The sequence below is a fragment of the Lepus europaeus genome, chromosome 17 (assembly GCF_033115175.1).
Source record: "Lepus europaeus isolate LE1 chromosome 17, mLepTim1.pri, whole genome shotgun sequence".
Lineage (NCBI taxonomy): Eukaryota > Metazoa > Chordata > Mammalia > Lagomorpha > Leporidae > Lepus > Lepus europaeus.
In genome coordinates, this window is record NC_084843.1 from 73,333,344 (window position 1) to 73,352,437 (window position 19,094).

Genomic DNA, 19,094 nt, shown 5'->3' on the forward strand with positions numbered 1-19,094 from the left:
AGCTCAGCCACGCACAGGTTAGAGTCCCTGGGCAGGCCAGGACCTGAATGCCAGGCAGCCCACCTGCTGCAAAAGGACCAGGAGGGGAGGGGTTATGAGCAAGCCCTCATCTCTCCATGGATCCCTGCTCACAAAGAAGTTCTAGGGGCCTTGGCTGGGATAAGGCCACATTGGGACTTGATGCTTTCTTCACCGAGAAGCATTCCATGCCAAGCTCATGGCCTGGAGAGTCTGACCTTGTGGGTCTCACAAAGTCACCAGCAACAGCGTCCTAATATCGAGTGTGTGCTGACCACGTGCAGGTTCCAGCAATGCCTGCACGCTCATAGAGGGACCTCACTGAAACCTTCCAACAGCCAGCCCTTTAAGGGCTACCATGATCCCCACTATTGCAGATGGAGACAGCTGAGGTTGCAGATATCACAACAGCTGAGCCACGAGAGGAGCCCAGGACTACTGGTGGCAAGAGACCCCTCAATGGATTGTCTCCCAGGGGACTCTGAGACATTTTGAGAGGCAACAAGAGAAGGCGAGAAAGCCTCAGAGACTGGGAATCGTGGACATCCTTCAACAAACACACCCCAGTGGGCTGGAGAGGGAGCTCAGAGAAGGGTGCATGGGGTTGTCCTCGCCCTAGACAGAGGCAGCCTGGCCAATCCGTGTGTACACAAACATCAGCCCAGCCGCACACACCTGTGGGAGCCTAGGCACAGGACCTACGGGTGGCTGTATGGCAGGCCCAGCACGGGCCACGGCTCAGCACATCTGCCCACCAACACTGAGAAGCCGAACATGATCACCAATTATACAGCAACTTCTATGCAGCCAGAATTCTTCTATGTGTATTCCACAGGTCGATGCCATGAATGCCTTCAGCAATGCCACAAGGTAGGTACTACAGCCAGTACCATCTTACAGGTGAGCAAACAGGGACACTGAGTGATCCTTTTCCCGACCCAAGGTACCAGAGATGGAGGGCAGGTCAGCCCTAGATTTGAAGCCAGCATTAGTGCCAAAGCCCAGACTCTGATCTCTCAGTGTACTACCCGGACCAGTACCGTGAACTACTCTGCTGTGTGCGTACCTAATACATACCTGTGAAGGCCAGTGTGTGAGCTATAAACACAAACACAACCAAGATCATGCCCACTGCGCAGGGTCTCACCTTCAGCACAGACACACAATGGGAATAATGGAGGGGAGGAGGGTCTCTGTATGTGTTGGGGGGGTGCACAAGGCATTATGAGAGCAAATAGTAGGGCACCCAACTCAACCTCTTGGCATCAGGGAAGGTGCTTATAAATTAAATGGAAGCTGGCCAGCAAGGCAGCCTAAGAAACACTGAACCTTAATTCTCCCAGAGCATTTAAGCTCTGCCTCATGCCAAGTCAAATCCCGGGGAAGCTCCAAGTCTGGATGATATCACTTCAGCTTTCCACAGAAAAACTCACACTTGAACCAGAATATCGCATTGTTTAAGCCTTTGGTTCTCTGCCAGGGCTGATAGAAGAAGCAGCCATATGAATCACATTTGCATTGTTTGTAAAACTGCAAGTACAGACACTATCCATATTGTGCTGTGTCCCTTATCTGGAAACTCACATGATAAACAATACCCGAAGCCCATTGTCTGAAAAATAAAGTTAGGAACCACTGTCCTAATTATTGAGAACTATGCATTCTGCCACTTTCTGCGTGTTGCTTGGCCTACCAGGAAACTCAAAGCTGAGGTCAATGTTAAGAGCTTCCCTTGGGGCTGGTGCTGTGGTGTAGCCGGTAAAGCCACTGCCTGTGCTGCTGACATTCCATATGGGCACCAGTTCAAGTCCCGGCTGCTCCTCTTCCGATCCAGCTCTCTGCTGTGGCCTGGGAAAGCAGTAGAAGATGGCCCAAGTCCATAGGAGACCCAGAGGAAGCTCCTGACTTTGGATCAGGGCAGCTCCAGCCATTGCAGCCATCTGGGGAGTGAACCAGCAGATGGAAGACCTCTCTCTCTGCCTCTGCCTCTCTGTAACTCTGCCTTTCAAATAAATATATAAATCTTTAAAGAGAGAGAGAGAGCTTCCCTTATACTATTTTCTGGCATAAGCATCCCTTTGCCTTTTGGTTTTTTGGATCTAAGCATTGTAACCGTATTTTCATGGATTTCCATAGACTTCTGATTATAACTACACAGTAGATTGTGTGTGTGTGTGTGTGTGTGTGTACACTTTCAGCTATCAACAAAGGGAAGCACAAGGAAAAGGAGTAGCCTTGTTGAACACTCAATGCCTACCCTGCTCCCCAGCTCATTGACAGCTACAACCTTCCATGACAAACCCTGACGTCCCTCTACTCCCACAAGCAATGAGTCAGGATCTGCAGTGAAACAGGAAAGGTCCATGGGACAAACCACCCCTGATAGCCTGCCCTGGGATCTATGCCTAAGAGTCTCCTCCTAGCACAGAAGACAGTGCCCCTAAACTCTGCCCACAGGACTCGGGACAGCTCTGAACACATGTTCCCCAGAACACGGGGCTGGTAGCTTCAATAACTCTGGTGAAAGGGGTTTATGGCTGCTTTTCATTGTGTGTGTGTGTTCCCCCAATCCACCGAACTCTCATACTTCATCCTGCTGTAACTAATGCTTTTTCATCTTTGTTTAAAAAGGTTATTTATTTGAGAGGCAGAGTTACAGACAGAAAGATCTTCCATCTGCTGGTCACTCTCCAAAAGCCTGCAACAACCAGGGCTGGGCCATGCCAAAACCAGGAGCTTCATCCGGGTCTCCCACATGGGTCTCGGGTGTTCTGTTTTCCTAGGCCATTAGCAGGGAGCTTGATTGGAAGTGGAGCAGCTGGAACTTGAACCAGAATCCATATGCTATGCCGGCATTTGCAAACCACAGCTTTAACCTGCTGAGCCACAGGGCCGGCCCTGCTTTTTCCTCTTCATCCACGAAACAAAGTTGGTGGAGCAGGCATTTAACCTAACGGTTAGCATGCCTGAATCCATATCAGCATGCCTGGGTTCAAGTCCAGCTTCCACTTCTGGTTCTGGCTTCCTGCTAATGGGGATCCTGGGAGGCAGGAGGTGATGATTAAGTGCTTAGGTCCCTGCCGCCCACGTGGGAGACCCAGATTGACTTCCCAGCTCCTGGCTTCAGCCTGGCTCAGGCCCAGCTGTTGCAGGAATTTGGGGAATGAACTAATGGATGGCAGCTCTTTCTCTCTCTCTCTCTCTCTCTCTGCTCTCAAATTAATTAATTAATTAATTTCAAAGTGGTAACAAAAATAAGCAACAGAAGCTGTGCATGAAGTGTGACGAAAGCATGCCTGTGAAGTGCTTTGGGCTATTCGCTGCTGGACGCTGGGCCCACAGGTGAAGACTGTGTCTGTCTTACTGAGTGTGGTGATTTCCTGTGCAGAACTCATATTTATGACACACAATTCAAAAAATATCTCCTGAGTGAAGCGGTGAACGACACATCTGAACAGACGGCATGAGATATGAGGGCACTTCGAGAAGTTTGTCAAAAAGTGGAATTAGAAGATATGTATTTTGTTGCAAAAAATCTGAAATCCACGCAGTTTTTTTCATAATAGGCATTTTTCATGAACTTTCTGAAGACCGCTCATATGCATACATTGCAAAATCCTCTGCATCAAAATAAATTTCTTTTAGTGCCATTTTCCACAAAATTTTAGATGCTCTCATACAATTGAATCACAAAATGACCTAGCCTTTTATTTAGATGTGCAAAGAGAACGTAGCCTTTTTATTTTCCAGAATTTTCTTCTCAAGCCTCCACTCCCATCCCTGAAGCCAGGGAAATGAGTGTGGCATCAGGACCCTGTACCTTGGTCACTGCAGGCTTGGGGGATGCTCAGTCTCCCAGGTACCTGCCACTAGTTCTTCTCCCACTGCTGTCCCAGGAAACATGGTTTCCATGGCATAGTGGTCCAGAAGAGGAGCTCTCAGCTGAGCACTGTCCTCAGGTGAGGCTGGTCTGCTCTGGTCTCCTTCTCCACATGTGCTGGTCTCACTGGGAGGTTGGACCCATGTGTCCCGGCCTGGTTCTCTTGACTCCCATGACACTCAAACCCCTCTTGAATTTCTGCCACAGTCTCCCTTGACCACAGCTTTCCCCAAGGTTCCTGAGGAAGGTGTGGTGTGAACTCAGCTGTCATCTGCCTTCTCTAGGGAACATGCATTGCCTGCCTTCTGGCCTAGGACTACCTAGGTGGATGGATGGACAGACCAAAGGCATAAGTGCATGTCCCTTATGCCATATACACGTCCTAAAGAAACTGGGCTTCACCTGTCTGCCTTCTAACTTTTGTAGAATTGTGTTGGGCATAGAGCAGTCACCACAGGTGTCTATTAATTGAAGCTAGTACTATGGTATAACAGATAAAAGCTCCTGCATGCAGTGCCAACATCTAATACAGACACCAGTTTAAGTCCCAGCTGCTCTACTTCTGATCCAGCTCCCTGCTAATGTACCTGGTAAAGCAGTGGAAGAAGGTCCAAGTCCTTGGGCCCCTGCAGCTACATGGGAGACCAGGAAGAAGCTCCAGGCTCCTGGCTTCCGACTGGCTCAGCTCTAGCCATTGCAGCCATCTGGGGAGTGAACCAGCAGATGGAAGACCTCTCCCTTTCTGCCTCTCTGTAACTCTGCCTCTCAAATAAAGAAATCTTCAAAAAAAATTTAAGTGAGCTTCACTGAATTCAAGTCCATTGAAAGTATTTGAATTGGGGCCGGCGCCATGGCTCACTAGGCTAATCCTCCGCCTGTGGCGCCGGTACTCAGGGTTCTAGTCCTGGTTGGGGTGCCAGTTCTGTCCCAGTTGCTCCTCTTCCAGTCTAGCTCTCTGCTGTGGCCTGGGACGGCAGTGGAGGATGGCCCAAGTGCTTGGGCCCTGCACCCGCATGGGAGACCAGAAGGAAGCACCTGGCTCCTGGCTTCAGATCTGCACAGCCCGTCGGCCGTAGCAGCCATTTTGGGGGTGAACCAATGGAAGGAAAACCTTTTTCTCTCTCTCTCTCTCTCTCTCACTGTCTAACTCTGCCTGTCAAAAAAAAAAAAGTATTTGAATTGGATATGATCACTCCTTATTTCCAAGTTTATGTTAAGGAAAACTGGAGGCAGCAAGGTTGCAGGAGTGTATCTTTGGAAAACTAGCTAACAGAAGCTCTTGAGAAGAACTTGACTGTAGCTTGGAAGAAAAGCTACTTACAACATTTTTATTGAGGTATTTTGACATTCAATTGAAAAAAACACTTGGTTAGTGGACATTGAGTTTTAAACTGGCATTAATAAAATATTTTCTGGCATTAAGTTTAAAAAGTTCATTTTAATCTGCATTTGTTTTTCAAATCAATGGAGTTCTATTTGTAAATTAAAATGGAGCTTTGATTTCCTAGAAGTGGCCATAGCCAGACTTTATGGATGTGACCCAGCCTGGTCCTGGACAGCAGCTTTTGGGAGATTCTAGTCCATTGTACTCAAACCCCATGTCAGGCCAGCCTCTTACCTGCATCCGGGTGTTCTCAACCTGCGTATCTAAATCACCTGGGAAGCCTTAAGCACTCCCTGTGGCCCGGCCCCATCCCTGGCAAAACCTAGCATCCTTAGTCTGGCATGAGGCCTGGGCAGGCACTAGGTTTAGTTTTAGAAACTTTTAGAGGCTTGGATGCTAGAGAGACAGACAACCTGCAAGCAGCGAGACATGGACGCTGCCCAAGCTAATGTAGAAAGAACAGGAAGGCAAAATACAGAGCAGCACAAAGTAGCATCTTCTGATTGCACCAAAACCGGCACTCAAAATACTGCTCTGTATCCAACAAGAAAAGACCACACCTCTTTGTACCCAGCAAAGCAGTTGGATGACAGCATCATCCTTCCCCCCCTCCCAGGTGCTTCTAGCTCCTCTCAGCAGCATCTGCTGCACAGGGTCAGTCCTGTGGCTGACTCGACTCCCATTGCTCTTGGGGTCTCCCCTTCTAAGCTGTAGGATTTTTGGTAACAGAAGCTGATTCCTATTAACTTTTGTAACCCCATGCCTAGCCTAGGGGTCATTAACCAGGAGCAATTTTGCTCCTGCACCCTGGGAACATCTGGCAATGTCGGGAGATGTTTTGGGTTGCAATAATTTGGGGAGAGGGACACTTAAGAGTATGCTGTGGCTAGGGATCAGAGAGGCTTAAGAACATCCCACAATGCACAGGAAAGCCCCTACCACAAATAATTATCCAACCCCAAATATCAATAGCACCATGCTTGAGAAACCTAGGGCTAGCCTAATGCTCAAGACAGGGTGACACTAAGTATTAAGACCTTTCCTCTTCTAGTATTTCACCATCCCGATTAGACCGATGGGATCTGTCAATGTCTAGGCTTTCCGTGCCAGATTTGTTAGCTACCTGGTCTCAACTTGACAAATTTTGGACTCAGTATCTTTGTTGGAACTGTAAGAAATCCAGGTAAGCATGTTGATTAATAGTGTCAAGAGTGCATGCTGCTGTGTCCTCTTATCTGTATCTCCATGGCAACTGGGTAGGTCCCAGTGATAGACAGATTTTCTGCTGGTCAGCAGGCCCAGTAAGGCTGACACATTTTCTGCTGGGTAATTCGCTAGCTAACGGCCACTATTGTGTAACCCTGTATAAAAGGGGGCATCTCTGGTGGGCGGCTGCTGCTGTGTTCTGGTCACCTGTGCTGCTGGTGCTGCTGCTGCCCCAAAGAAGGATCTGCCTACAGCCCCACAGATGCTCTTTCTTTTTTTTTAAAGATGTATTTATTTATATGAAAGTCAGAGTTACACACAGAGAGAAGGAGAGGCAGAGAGAGCGAGGTCTTCCATCCACTGGTTCCCTCCCCAGTTGGGCACAACAGCGGAGCTGCACCAATCTGGAGCCAGGAGCTTCTTCCTGCTCTCCCAAGTGGGTACAGGGGTCCAAGCACTTGAGTTGTCTTCAGTTGCTCTCCCATGTGCACTAGCACGGAGCTGGATTGGAAATGGAGCAGCCAGGACTCCAACTGGTACCCATATGGGATGCTGGCACTACAGGTGGCAACTACACCACAGCACTGGCCCCTAAAGTCCATTCTTAATTCCTGCACTGATCATCAATACAGCTTTCTCCAATTTTTCACATTACCTATTCCAAAACTAGAGTAACGATGGGATACATCATTATTTACATTTCAGCACTTAACTCTATAAGGGTACTTCAGAGAGTTTGCAGAGAAATGATACTGGAAGACAGGTTTATCTGGGTGCAAGAAGACTTTGAGCCCATGCACTATTTATGGCATACATTTCCTAGGAACTTTCTAAAGACCTCTTCTCAGTAGGGATTTCAAAACTTTTGGCACCCAAATAAATTTATCCTCTAATTCCATTTTCCACAAAATTTTTAGAAAGATTCATTTATTGATTTAGTTGAAAGGCAGAGTGGAGAGAGAGAGAGAGAGAGAGAGAGAGAGAGAGAGAGAGATCTTCCATCCACTGGATCACTTCTCAAATACATGCAACAGTGAGGGCTGTGTTGGCTGAAGCCAGGAGCCCTGTACTCCAGCCAGGCCCTCCACATGGGTGGCAGGGGCCCAAGTCTTAGGTCATCATCTGTGGCCTTCTTAGGTTATCATCATCAGGAAGCTGGACTGTGAGCACAGCAGCCAGCATTTGAACCCGCACTGCTAGATGGGATCCAGGCACGCCACTAGGCCACAATGCCAGCCCCTCCACAAAGTTTGTGTGATGCCTCCTCCTGTGCCAGGTAATGTGCTCAGAGCAGTAGGTGGTGTAGCACCTTGAATTCTCAGCTGCTCTAAGAAGCAGCTTGTCATGATGCATATTATACAGATGAGGAAAACGAGGTTCAGAGACACTCTAATATGCCATGATACAACACAGCCAGGATTTTTATAAAGTTGATTTTCTTCATTTGAAAGGCAGAGAGACAGAGACAGATAGAGATCTTCCATCTACTGGTCACTCCCCCAAATACTTGCAATGGCCAAGGGTAGGCCAGGAACTAGCGATTCAACCCAGGTTTCTCACATGGGTGGCAGAGACCCAAGCACCTGACACAACACTCACTTCCCTCTACAGTGTGGATTAGAAGGAAGTTGGAATGGGTGGTGTTACCAGGATTCGAACTCACGCATTCTGACAGAGGATGCTGGGCTCCCAGGAAGAGTCCTAACTGCTGGGCCAAACATGTGGCCCTCAGAGGTAGGCTCTGAACTCAGGGATCTGGAGTGTATGTGCTGGAAATGGACAAAACGCTCTCTAGTTCTACCCAGCTATAGGCTGATGGCCAAACAATTACCAGCCTAATCCTCTGGGGGACATCGCCCATAACCACAGATTGGAAGCAGGCTGGAGACAAGTTTTGCCAGATGGTGGCTGGACCATCGCAGGTGGTCACAAAGTTCTTGACTCAGAAAGCTTTAAAAAATTAGAACTTGCCAATGCCTGCAATAAAAATCTCTCATATTCAACTCAAAGGAGTCACACAGAAATGTATGAAGTAAAATCCCTTTTTAAAGTTAATTTGTCCCCCCAAAATTAGTCAATTTGAGCACAGTTGTTCCAATCGGCCAACAGCTGATTATTGCTCAAGTGAACTGGGCCAGTTTAGCCCCTAGAAAATGAGACGCTGCCCACCGAGAGTCCTCTGAGGCCAAGCTGCCTGAGTCCACTCTGCCGGTCCCAGCTCCACCTAGCACCTGGTATATAGGACCTGCCTCTCAGCCAGCCCACCTGAGCTGCCTCCAGGCCCCATGATTCCTCACACCTGAGCCAACAACTAGCTCAAGCTCACATGGATGCCTTTCCACCTCCCTCTACCCAGGTAGGTCTTATTGGGGCCCCTGGTGCAGAGAGAGACTTTCTCCTTATCAGTGCATAGAAAAGATATCACCTGCATGATTTCTCTATTGAAGCTAAACTGATGCTGAACTAATTACCCCAAATTGAGTGGCTTCAACAACACAAATTTATTATCTTGGAGTTCTGTAAGTGACAAGTCTGATATGGGCCACCCCAAGCTAAAATCAAGATAATGGCAGGGGCCAGCACTGTGGCTTAGCTGGTATAGCTACCGCCTGCAGTGGCGGCATCCCATATGGGTGCCAGTTTGAGGCCCAGCAGCTCCACTTCCAATCCAGCTCTCTGCTATGGCCTGGGAAAGCAGTAGAAGATGGCCCAAGTCCTTGGGCCCCTGCACCTGCGTGGGAGACCTGGGAGAAGCTCCTGGCTCGTGGCTTCAGATTGGTGCAGCTCCAGCCATTGCAGCCATTTGGGGAGTGAGCCAGCAGATGAAAGACCTCTCTCTCTCTCTCTCTCCCCCTCCCTCCCTCTCTCTCTCTCTCAGCCTCTCTCTGTGTAACTCTGACTTTCAAATAAATACATAAATCTTAAGAAAAAAAATATAATGGCAAGGATGTGCTTCTTCCTGTAGACTCTATAATCGAGCTCTTTCTTTGCCTCTCCCAACTTTTAAAGCCGCTCGCATTCCTTGGCTTGCAGCTCCTTCATCTTCAAGACCAACAATGTTGCATCTCTACGTGCCTTCTTCCAGTTGTCATGTCTTCTGCTGCCTCATCTCTCTTGCCTCCCTCTTGCAGTTTCTTTTAAAATGATTCATTTATTTATTTTAAAGTCAGAGTTACAGAGAGAGAGGGAGGGAGAGAGAGAAAATCAATCTTCCATCTACTGGTTCACTCCCCAAATGGCAATAACTGCCAAGGCTGGGCCAGAACGAAGCCAGGAGCTTCATCAGGGTCTCCAGCAACAGTAGCAGGGGCCCAATCACTCAGACCATCTTCCGCTGCCTTTCCTAGGCACATTAGCAGGGAGCTGGGTTGGAAGTGGAGCAGCTGGGACTCGAACTGGCATCCATATGGGATGCTGGTGCTGCAGGCAGTGACTTTACTCACTACACCACAGTGCCAGCCCCATCCCTCATTCACTTCTAAAGTCTCTTATGATTATACTGGGCCCACTTGGATAATCCAGTATACTCTCCCTATCTTCAAGTTAGTGTATTGTTAGCAACTGTAATTCTACCTGCAATTCTAATTCTCCTTTGCCATGCAGCTGAGCACAGCCAGAGATTCTGGGGGTTAGGACATGAGCAGCTGTGGGGCAGGGGGTATAGTTCTGCCTGTCATACCTCTTGGGCTGGCAGCAAAGGACCAGGGGGATTATCATAATCATTGTTGCACTGAATCCAAATATCTGTGGGACAAGCCCTCTGCAGCCTGCCCGGTCCCTGCAACTCTCTTCACAGGGCTCTCTGTCCTGCTTCACATCATCTCTCTTCAAGGAGGCCTTGGAGTTTTCTGACCTAGGGTGCCTTTCTTGGCCTCAGCTCTTAGAAGTCCAGCTGAGGGGCTGGCACTGTGCTGCAATGCGTAAACACCCTGGCCTGAAGTGCTAGCATCCATTTGGGCATTGGTTTGAGACCCGGCTGCTCCACTTCTGATCCAGCTCTCTGCTGTGGCCTGGGGAAGCAGTGGAAGAAGTACCAAGTCTTTGGGCCCCTGCACCCGTGTGGGAAACCTGGAAGAAGCTCCTGGCTCCTGGCTTCAGATCGGCGCAGCTCCAGCCATTGCAGCCAATTGGGGAGTGAACCATCAGATGGAAGACTTCTCTCTCTGCCTCTCCTCTCTCTGTGTAACTCTGACTTTCAAATAAACAAATAAATCTTTAAGAAAAAGAAGTCCATTGGGGGAGCGGCAAGATGGCGGAATAGGAAGGGAGCACATTGATAGTTCAGCAAGACACACAGGTTAATAAAAGTGGAGATACTGCAGGGTCAAGGAAGAGTAGGGGAAGAAACAGCAGCAGAAACTCTTCCGGAACTAGTGATTCACAGTGGACCTGCGTGGAGAGCGTGGGAGCCCAAGTTCAGGACACCAGCGGCAGACTCAATGCACCAGCGCTGGAACGCGAGGTGAGCCGAACCTCAATAGCCCGAGACACCAGCGGGAAGGAGAAAGAGGAGACTAGAGGGAACAAGGCTTGAAACTCCGTGGGGAAAAGTTCACCAGGCTAACTAGAAGAGAGAGAGGAAAAAAAAAGAAAAAAAGTGACCGATACGGACACGAGTTTCTCTCTCTCCACTCACCCCTCAAAGGCGAGCAAGACAAAGAGCAGGCGCCATTTTGGACATACGTCATAAGCAGGGCGACCTCAGGTCTGCACCGGCCCTGAGCCTAGCAGAAAAACCTGACTCTGGGGGGAGGGGTGAAATAACAGGAGATTAGCATCTAACTTGACAACCCAGTGGGAGACTGCAGGAGAATTGGAGCCCACACTGAGGGCAGCACAGATTCCCTGTGTGGTCCTTGGGAAAGAGCTTCCGATCTCTGGCACCTGTGGGTATATCATTTGCCTGCTAACTACCTCCAAGTACGTTCAGCTGTGTGGAATTACTTCCCTTTTGAATCAAAAAAAAAAAAAGAAAGAGAGATTTACCACACCTAACCTGGGAGTGTCACCTTTGACACACCCTCAACCCTGAGGAACCAAACCCAGCTCTCAGGCCACACTTATCTCAAGCCTCTAAGGCTCCACCAAAAGCAGACAGTTCACTTAATATAGAGCCATAGTGTAACAAGAAAAAACACCACAGTGAAGAAACCAAATATCTCCAACATGCCATACAACAAACGCAAAAACCAAGGTAACAAGAACAAGGAAGACACTATGACGCCCCCAAATGAAAAAGACACCCCAATTCAAGATTATGAAGATGATGAGATAGAAGAAATGCAAGAAGCGGATCTCAAAAAATTGATAAGAACATTAAGAAGTTCTCAAAAACAAATTCTTGAACTACAGAAATCCTTCATGGACAAGATAGAAAATCTCTCTCATGAAAATGAAATATTAAGGAGGAATCAAAATGAAATGAAACAACTAGTAGAACATGAAACTGTGATAGTGACAAAAAACCACAATGAAATGAAGAACTCAATAGATCAAATGACAAACACATTAGAGAGCCTTAAAAACAGAATGGGCAAAGCAGAAGAGAGAATATCGGAATTAGAAGACAGAGAACAGGAAAGGAAACAGGCAAACCAAAGAAAAGAAGAAGAAATTAGAAATCTAAAAAATATTGTCGGGAATCTACAGGATACTATTAAAAAACCCAACATTCGGGTTCTAGGAGTTCCTGAAGGCATGGAGAGGAAGAAAGGATTAGAAGGCATTTTCAGTGAGATACTAGCAGAAAATTTCCCAGGTTTGGAGAAGGACAGAGGCATCTTAGTACAGGAAGCTTATAGAACCCCTAATAAACATGACCAAAAGAGATCCTCACCATGACACATCGTAATCAAATTCACAACAGTGAAACATAAAGAAAAGATTCTAAAAGGTGCAAGAGAGAAACGTCAGATTACTCTCAGAGGATCTCCAATTAGACTCACAGCAGACTTCTCATCAGAAACCTTACAAGCTAGAAGGGAATGGCGAGATATAGCCCAGGTACTAAGAGAGAAAAACTGCCAGCCCAGAATATTATATCCTGCAAAGCTCTCATTTGTGAATGAAGGTGAAATTAAGACTTTTCATAGCAAACAGAAACTGAAAGAATTTGTTGCCACTCATCCTGCCCTGCAAAAGATGCTTAAAGATGTGTTACACACAGAAACACAGAAACATGGTCACCAATATGAAAGAAGGTAAAGGAAGGAAACCTCACAGCAAAAGATCACAGGAAGCTCAATTTCTCTTTGACATAGAATTAAACTCTGATGCTCTGTTAAAGCAATGTGTTAAAGTAATCTAAAAACAAAAAGCAATTCAAATCAATTGGCAATCTACAAAAAGAGTTAAAGATTTTAAAAGCTATTATTAAAATTGCTATATTGGTCTATTATGCTATGTTGTATCTGTGTACATATTGTATGTCCACATAGGAAATTTTATTAAGAGTTTTATTTTAAATGGCTTATAGATAAGATTGTCCATAAATTTAAGCTGCTAAAATCAATCAAAGATACATTTTAATTTGTGTGACCTGAATCTGTGTATCATATGTTTTAAACTTGTTGGTAGAAAGAAACTAAAAACATTTTAGATGGTCATGCTAAGTTTACTGGTTAAACAAACTACACCATGTTAGATATTTAAGAGGTGTTTTCAAATACATGATTCTTAAAATTTATAGAAGGCATTGGACCTTCTGGTAAATGTTTTCTTAAGTTGTTATCTAATGGTTGAAACGGTTTGCTAAGTATTCATGTGATATTGCTATTGTCAGCAAGCGATCTAGGACTTGCTCCCTCATTTCTCTATTTTAAGCCCAACTTGTTCTTTCATTTCTCTATTCTCTTCAAGGTAGGAAACTAATTCTATTATGAAGGAATCTGTAGGACACAATTTAATCTTTAGACCTTATAAAAGAGATGGCTAACATTTTTCTGTAATAGCATACCTGATCAGCTTTTGTCCTGACTCTAGATGTACAATGTAATACTTTATCCTTTTTAGTATTTGTTGTTGTTGTAGTTGTTCTAGTACTAGTGGTTAAGCTCTGTAAATAACACACAATTATTCTTAGGTGTTTAAATTTTAACTGAAAAGTGATCCCTGTTAAATTTAAGAGTGGAAAAAGAGAGGGAGGAGATGCACAGTTTGGGACATGCACAATCAGTCTTGCCCCAAATGAAGGAGTTAGAAATGTGCCAGGGGATTCCAATACAATCCCATCAAGGTGGCATGTACCAATGCCACCTCGCTAGTCCAAGTGATCAATTTCAGTTCACATTCGATGGCTTAGACAGGTCTAAAAATCAAAGGGATCACACAAACAAGACAAGTGTCTGCTAATACTAACTGATAGAATCAAAAAAGGAGAGAAAGATCCAACATGGAAAGTGGGATACACAGCAGACTCATAGAATGGCATATGTCCTAAACAGCACTCCGGCCTCAGAATCAGCCCTTAAGGCATTCGGATCTGGCTGAAGAGTCCATGAGAGTATTGTAGGCATGGAAAGCCAAGATACCATGGAAAAGAAAAAAAGAAGAAGACCTAAATGAAAGATCTCTGTTAGTGAGATCCCAGTGGAAAGAACGGGGCCATCAAAGAAGGAGGTACCTTTCTCTGAAGGGAGGAGAGAACTTCCACTTTGACTGTGACCCTATCGGAACAAGATCAAAGTCAGCGAACTCTAAAGGCTTCCATAGCCCTGGCAACTCATGACTAGAGCCTAGGGAGATTACTGACGCCATGAACAGGAGTGTCAAATTGTTAAGTCAACAACAGGAGTCACTGTGTACTTACATCCCATGTGGGATCTGTCCTTAATGTGTTGTCTAATGTGCAGTGATGCTATAACTAGTACTGAAACAGTATTTTTACACTTTGTGTTTCTGCGTGGGTACAAACTGATGAGATCTTTACTAATTACATACTGAATCGATCTTCTGTATATAAAGATAATTGGAAATAAAAAAAAAAAACCTGGTGTTAAATTGGAAATGGCATAGAAAATTAATTAATTTAAAAAAATATATTATGTAGGATCTCTGTCTTTAATGTGCTGTACACCCTTATTTAATGCTATAACTAGTACTCCAACAGTATTTTTTTTTTATTTTCTTTTCACTTTGTGTTGCTATATGGGGGCAAACTGTTGAAATCTTTACCTAATATATACTAAACTGATCTTTTGTATATAAAGAGAATTGAAAATGAATCATGATGTGATAGGAAGGGGAGAGGGAGCGGGAGGGAGGAGCGTTTTGGGTGGAAGGAAAGTTTTGGGAGGGGGAAGCCATTGTAACCCATAAGCTGTACTTTGGAAATTTATATTCATTAAATAAAAGTTTAATAAAAAAAAAAAGAAAAAGAAGTCCAGCTGCATGCAGACCCTGGGAGAGCTTGGCACCATGCCATCTACCGTCCCCCCAAAGCTGTTGGGGTGATCATGAATGCAGATTCTGGGGGCATACACACAGAGATGTGGCTTCTGAAGAGGAAATTGGAAAAGCATTCATCTCAATTGATGTCTGAGTGACTTAGAGCTCTAGATATATATCTCTGGAATGATCTATCTGAATTTTATAGAGCCAAGACTTCCCCCAGCTGAAACCCAGTTACTGCTCCCACAATAACTCACTGGATTGATCGCTTTAAATTTAAAGGGGCTCTGGGAGAACCCTGGCAGCCTGCAGTGTTTAAATCTCATCCCGCGTGGAGGCTCTGTTGTGCTTCTGAGGTCTTGGTGGGTACAGGGTGACTGCATGGCACCGTCAGAGCAGGGCATGCAAAGGGGATACAGCCCGGGCCTGGCTGCAGAAGGGCATCAGCTGGAACCTCGGGGAGGAGAGGGCACCAAAGCAGAGGCTCTAGCAGGCAACACAGAGAGCTGCAGAAGCAGCAGTTCAAGCAGCCAGGGCTTCCCAGGAAGGCTTGGGATAAACCAAGACTGACAACCAAGAGGTAGCAAGGTGTAAGTGGGGAGGGGTTATGTCATGGCCCCTGATGCTCACTTATCATGATCCTTGCTAGTTTGAGCCAAGAATGTGCAAGCAGACTTCAACAAGTTTGTGGAAAGTACAAGAGAAAGGTCAGCTTATTTTGGTTCAAAGGGTTTTGAAATCCATGCACAGGGGCCAGTGTTGTGGCAAAGCAGGTTAAGCTGCTTCCTGTGATGCTGGCATCCCACATAGGAACACCTGTTCAAATCCTGGCTGCTCTGCTTCCAATCCAACTTCTTGCTAATGTGCCTGGGAAGACAGCAGAAGATGGCCCAATATCTGGGCCCCTGATACCCATGTGAGAGATCTAGATGGAATGCTAGGCTCCTGGCTTTGGCCTGGCCCAACACCAGCTAGCTGTTGTAGACATTTGGGCAGTGAACCAAGGGATGGACTTTTTTTTCTCTCTCTCTCTCCCTTTCCCTCTCCCTCTCCCCCTCTGCTTTTCAAATAAGTAAAACAATAAATGTTTTTCATGAACTTCTAAATCTTTATTTATTTAGCTAGTTTATCTGAAAAGCAGAGAGACAAAGAGACAAACAGAGATTTCCCATCCACTGATTCACTTCTCAATTGCCCACAACAGCTGGATCTGGGCCCTGCCAAAGCCAGGAGAGCCCAGAATTCAGTTTGGTCTCCCATCTAGGTGGCAGGAACTCAAGCACTTGAGCCATCCCCTACTGCCTCCCAGGGTGCCCATTAGCAGGCAGCTGGAATCAGGAGCCAAGCCAGGACTTGAACTCAGGCACTCTGATAAAGGACACAGGCATCCCAAGTGGTGTGCTAACCACTCCACCAAACACCCACCCATTCAGTGGGCATTTCAAGGTACTCTCCTACTTATCTCAGCACCCCTTCCTCCACTGTGAGGCCTCAGCACCACTTCCTCCATTGTGAGGCCTCTGTGACCCAACAGCCTTGGAGTCTTGGTTTCTCAAAGCCTCCTCTTAGAGAAGGCACATGGAAAACTTGTGGATGCCGCAGATTTCTCTGGGAGGGCTTTCCCTGTCTCTCTCTGCCTAGACATACATTACCTCCACCTGCCAGTCTCCACTCTGTCTCTCCACCTGGCTCAGAATGCTGGTAAGGCAGCTATCTCTAGAGAGCTCAGATGGGGCCCCTGACTCACGTCTTCAACTCCCTGGGGCTGGTGACCCAGACTCCCATTGCCCAGCCTGGGAGGGTCTCAGCATCACAGAGTGCTTCTCAGAGGTTGATCCCACAGGTTACAGGGCTGCTCCCAGGTCAGCTGCTTGCTTCTCCTTCCTGCACCTGCATGGTCTCTGTCTCCTCTGCATGGATCCAGCGGACCATGAGGCTCAGGGACCTAGGATTAGGACATAAGCTGCAGTGGTGGGGAGACTGGGAGGCTCTGCAAGCCTTCCCCTCAAACCAGCATCCCTGTCCTGCGTGGTAAAAGTCAACTCTGAAACTGCAAAGCTGAGCATTAACTTTGGTCCCCAGGGCTCACATGTTGCCTGAAGGTTGGGGGTGGGGGAAGAGTCAAGCACAGATAAACAGAGAAAAAGGCACCTGCTAATTCATTTAAATACTAAATAGTGTGTATTGTTGTGTGAAGTAAAGACACACAGATAATTTAATAATAGTGTAACTAGCATCATATTATATGGACTTTCTGCAGTGTTTTTCCCCCCACCAAACCATATGTCTTTGAATTAGTGGGAATACATTCTTTGCAATTGCAGAACATTATTCTACTATTCTATTTGGTTATTTAATCATTTGTTTCAAAAAGAGAGTTGTTTCAAATGTTTCACTATTGAATGTAGCAATGAACATCCTTGAGCATATCTCTTGCTCATTTTGTCAGCTATTCCAAGATGACAAATTCTTAGGAGTTGCAATTATTCTATCAAAAAGAATATCACCAAACAACCCCCCATTAACAAATTATATATGAGAACTTTATAGGTAACTAAGACAATATTCTGTGATAGAAAACGATGCTTCTTTTAATAAGCAAATTTAATACAGAATGATGGAATAAATCAAAGATAATTAATATCTATTCCATTAAAAAACTGTATGCCAGAGATATTAAAGATGTAGGTAGAAATAATAAAATAGCTATACAACAGAGGGAAAAAAACACCAGCAACGTGAGCATTACTTCATCTTGGAATAAGAAAGAATTTCTTAAGTGAGATCATTTTTAGTACATGATACCATAAAACCAAAAGACAAATGAAAGACTGCAGAAAATATTTGCAATGTGCACGACAGGAGACTGGTTAACATCAGTCAGTAAAACCTCCTTTAGAATGAATAAGGGGAAAAAGTGGCCAAGGATCACAACAGCAATGCAGAGAAAAAGGAATGGAAGAGACTCCTGTAGAAGATTTAAACCACGGCCTACACACTGCTCTGAAAGTTCAGTGACTCTCAGAGGCCCGTGTGTGAAAGGCTTGGCCCTCAGCGTGGTTCCATCGGGAGCTGCTGGCATCTTTGAGAGGTGGGACTAGTGAGGAATCCACAGGTCCCACAGACTGAGTTCCAAGCTCCTAGCTTTGGCCTGGCCCAGCCTGGCTGTTGTAGGCATTTGTTGAGTATATCAGCAGGGGGAAGATCTCTCTCTCTCTCTCTCTCTCTCAAAAAAATAAATTTTACAAAAACTGAAAATACACCGAGGAGTCCTCCCTTATCCACATTTTCACTTTCCACAGTCTCAGTTATCCCAACTCAACCAAAGTCTGGAAATATTACATGGAAAATTCCAGAAGTAAACAATTCTCTGTTCAGTCATGGCATATCGTATTGTAGTATATTGTGAGATATATGTTTGTGAAAAAACTGCTTTAAAATCAAAGTTTATTTTCATGTGTAAAAAATTGAGATCCATGCATTTAGTTTGTTCCATAGTACACAATTTTATGAACTTTGGAAAATTTCACGTTATTTTTATTAAAATTAATTTACTTAATGCCATTTTCCATGAACTTTTTAAAGGACTGAGATGACTGTTCCATTACATTATTAATTATTGTTGCTAATTTCTTGCTGTACCCCATTTATGTTCAACTTTATCACAGAAAGTTATGCAAGGACTAGGAAAATCAATAAGTAGACATAGGATTTGTTACTATCAGGCCATCCAGAAATTGGGCTTCAGAACAGATTCTCTGTGGATACAGGGCCTACTGTATAAGCTTTGCCCTAAAAGACCACTGTGGGGATTTATCTTACAGAAATTAAAAAATACGAGGAAGTCGTTGTTGTGGTGCAGTGGGTTACATATCAGAGTGCTAGATCAAGTCCTAGCTGCTCTGCTTCTAATCCAGCTCCCTACTAATGCGCCTGGGAGGGCAGCAGATGATGACCCAAGTGCTTAGGCCCCTGCTACCCATGAGGGAGATTCAGATGGGATTCCTAGCTCCTGGCTTCAGTGTGGCCCAGGCCTGGATGTTGTGGCCATTTGAGAAGTAAACCAGCAAATGGAAGATCTCTCTCATTGTCTCTTTCTTTCTCTCCTCCTCTCTCTCCTCAGTGTTTCAAAGAAATAAATATTTTTTAAAAATGGATGGGGATATTTATTGCTGCATTTCCTGTATTAGGTGCAGGAATCCTCAAAGGAAAAAAATG